General features: G+C 35.6%; 1 long non-coding RNA gene across 2 annotated transcripts in view; it reads right to left on the reverse strand.

Annotated features, from left to right (window-relative positions):
- Positions 1–3,603: 3,603 nt before the first annotated feature.
- LOC128249862 (uncharacterized) overlaps positions 3,604–4,060 on the reverse strand; it is a 17,418-nt gene continuing 16,961 nt past the window's right edge. For both annotated transcript variants that reach the window (XR_008265985.1, XR_008265984.1), the window contains one exon: positions 3,604–3,862. This is a non-coding gene — a long non-coding RNA (uncharacterized LOC128249862). The remainder of the gene's footprint in view (positions 3,863–4,060) is intronic.

Raw genomic sequence — 4,060 nt, forward strand, 5'->3', positions numbered from 1 at the left:
ATATATAGATATAGATATGCAGGGCAGGGAATCGTCAATTAGTAATAAAATTAATAATTAACAATTTTGCCGGGTAGTATGTTGGAGAAGCAGGTTACTGTCAATCCCTATATATTTATGATTATATATATATATATAGATATATATCTTTAAAAAATTTAACAAAAACACAACAAAAGGAAAATTTACAAAAACTTAACAAACGTCTAAAAGATCCTTATAATTTCTCGCCCTTGTTTTACAATTTTATATATATATATATATATATATATATATATACACATGCATACATACATACATACATACACACACACACACACACACGCATACCAATCATGGGCAAACTGCAGTTCGCAAAACTTTCTATATGGCACGTCTAACGAAAAATTACCGTGGATTTTTTCAGTTGTGCGGTCCGCCTGATGATAAATCATGCCTCATGCGGCCCACTTCTCGTAAAAGTTGCCCACGCCCGATAGACACCGATGCTGGTGTGGACACATATGGAGCGCCCAAACGTCCGCTTCTCCCAACTACTCTGCCAGATGCCCTTCCTGTCGTAGAAAATTTTCTGTATGGATTTTTTTTTTCAGGAAGGGGTGTGTCCATGACTTCTTTTTAAGGCCTTTGAGACTAATGAGATGTAAGTTATCCTCAAAGCAGAGATCTAGCTCAAATGCTTGCTACTGAGTGGACACTGCTAAATACCAAGAGGTGGTGGTGTTTAACTGAGCGACAGATTATGTCTGTCACCTAAGATACGGTGTATCTATTTAAAAAAACAAAACAAACCCAGATTACATACAGTAAATAATGTTATATTTAGGTCTTGCTACAGGTATACATGAATGAGTGTAGAAAGGCTTATATCATCATCATCATTTAGCGTCTGCTTTCCATGCTGGCATGGGTTACACGGTTTGACTGAAACTGGTAGACTGGAGAGTTGCACCAAGTTCCAGTCTGATTTGGCATGGTTTCTACAGCTGGATGCCCTTCCTAGCACCAACCATTCCAAGAGTTTAACGGGTACTTTTTATGCTCTACTGTCACAGGTGCTTTTATGTGTTAGTTACATGATACCAGCATTGGCTGTGACTACAATTTCACTTGGTTTGACGAGACTTCTCAAGCATGGCATATCGCCAGAGGTCTTGGTCAGTTGTCATCGCTTCCTTGAGGCCCAATGTTTGAAGATCATGCTTACTCACCTCGTCCCCTGTCTCCCTGGGCTTACTCTTCCATACACACACACACACACACTCTTTTACACATTTCAGTCTTTTGGCTGTGGCTATGCTGGAGCACCGCCTTTAGTCAAACAAATCGACCCCAGGACTTATTCTTTAGAAGCTTAGTACTTATTCTATCAGTCTCTTTTGCCGAACCGCTAAGTTACGGGAACATAAACACACCAGCATCGGTTGTCAAGCGATGTTGGGAGGGACAAACACAGACACACAAACACATACATATATATATATATACATATATACGACGGGCTTCTTTCAGTTTCCGTCTACCAAATCCACTCACAAGGCTTTGGTCGGCCTGAGGCTATAGTGGAAGACACTTGCCCAAGATGCCACGCAGTGGGACTGAACCCAGGACCATGTGGTTGGTAAGCAAGCTACTTAACACACAGCCACTCAAATTTAAAAAAATGTGATGACAAAGGAATAAACGATTATCTTATAAACTTCATCAGCTTACAAAAGTTTCTGCTATTATAAGATGCAGTGAACTCATAGTTGAGTGCCTGAATAACACCTTGAGGCTCAAATTAAGCTATAAGGTGTTGCTCAAGCACTCTGCTGTAAGCTAATGAAGTTCGTAAAATAATTGTTTATTCCTTTGTCATCTCATTTTCTTATCACTCTGTACTCAATACCTCATTCTGATGCATTGTATATTGAGTTCTACACTAAGTTATTAGTATCGCAATAATTAAACGCATCTTATTCTGTATATATATATATAGCATACTTAACATGTGTTGTTGAAAAGCGTGAACCTGTTGTTTTTCATTGGGGGAAAATTCCTTTATATTTATATTAGAAAACAATTTGCTTCAGAGCTAGGTGAAATAAAATCATCCCCAAAGCAACTGTGAGAGTGACATATGTATTTCACTGTTGTTGCAGCTTGTCCGCGTCACATACTCATGTCACTTCTTAAATAAGATCGAATCCTTTTGTCTGAAGTCTATGGAGATAATGTATAAAGTATACACTAGTTTTCTGTAGCACCACTAAGCAGAACGAAATTTGAATTATACAGTAGAAGCTTATCTAGAGTAAAATCTTATTCTGTATAACATGTTTAACATGTGAATTTGTCTTGTTGCAAAGTCAGATGCTGTTTTTTTTGTTTTTTTTTTATCTGGGAAAAATCCTTTTGTAGACATGTTAAAAACAACATAATACACTTCAGAACTATATGTATCCTTCCCTCCACTTTTTTTGGTTTTTGTTTTATGTGTATTCTGTTGATCTGAAGAGCTAGCCTTCTGTTAACTGCAATTGTTTGTAAAATGTACAATAGTACTATGCAATTTGTAACATAAACACAATTGCAGACATGTAAAATAAATTTATACACAGAAATAGATTATTTTTGCATGATGTTGGCAGTGAAACAGCTGTCACCCTATGGATATCAACTGGTGAAATATATTCACCTCATACTTCTTGATTTTATGCTAGCATGGAAGGTGGACATTAAACGATGATGATGATGATGATAATATAGATACATACTTACATACATATATGTGTGGATATATGTATGTATATCATCATCATCGTTTAACATCCGCTTTCCATGCTAGCATGGGTTGGACGATTTGACTGAGGACTGGTGAAACCGGATGGCAGCACCAGGCTCCAATCTGTGCGAATATATATGTGTATGTATGATGTCTGCATGTGTGTATGTATGTATGTATATATGTGTATATGTATGTATATATATATGTATATACATGTGTGTGTATGCATATGTGTGTGTGTGTGTGTGTGTGTGTGTGTATGTCTAAATATATTTGTATTTATCTATTAAAATTAACAGATGGGGAGGAAATGCAGCTAAAATGTTAAAGTAAAAACATTAAAAAAACCCTCCTCACAACACCAGAGATTGACAGTTTTTTCTGTTCTCTTGTGTGCCTGATGTCAGTGACCATGACAAATAATGAGGCCCCTACCTACCCGTGCCCTACATAAAACAATAAACTTTCAAATGATAATCATCATGGTATAACGATGTACATTCCAATCTCTTATGTTCAGAGGTTTTATTATCTTCTTTTCAGTATAGGAATCAACAGGTTTTGTCTCCACTTGATAATATGTACTTTTGGCTCACTGACTCACTCACTAGATGAGCAGTCTGAAAGATTGAAGACAGGACTAAAACTTGTAGAAAAAAAAAAGAAAGAAAAAACAAAAAACAAATACAAATTAAAACTTTTAAATGTTTCTTCATCAGAGAAATAGTCTTTTATTCTGGTGATTAAAAGTTAACCCTTTAGCATTCTGTCAAATGTAATGCTTATTTATTCACATTATTTTGAATTAATCATGCATTATCTTGTACCTTTGAGATTTTGTTGTGATTGTTTATTTTTAGAATAATCATGTAGGATTGGTGTGAGAGGCCAGATCAGGCCAGTTTGAACATAAGACAGGTAGAATATTTTGGCCGGATATGGTTGATTTAAATGTTAAAGTGTTAAGGGATTTATTTGGAAAAGTTAGCCTCAATGTAATTCATTGGGAGATATACTAACGTTCATTGGTTCTATCATTCTCTCTCTCCCTTCTCTTTTTCTCTTTCTCTTTCTTCTGTTCTTTCTTCATCTCTGTTGAGTTGAAAACCAAGTAAAATGGAAGTAAGTGAGATTCACAGCTAAAAATACAATTCACTGTTTTTTGGTTTACTGGAAATAATCTGGGTTCAGAACTTGGTAGATTAAATGAAATTTTATACTATATATAAATGTAATTGTAAATGTGTGTGTGGTGTTGTGTATGTATGTGTATATATATGTATATATATA

Source organism: Octopus bimaculoides, chromosome 18, assembly GCF_001194135.2.
Source record: "Octopus bimaculoides isolate UCB-OBI-ISO-001 chromosome 18, ASM119413v2, whole genome shotgun sequence".
NCBI classification, from domain to species: Eukaryota; Metazoa; Mollusca; class Cephalopoda; order Octopoda; family Octopodidae; genus Octopus; species Octopus bimaculoides.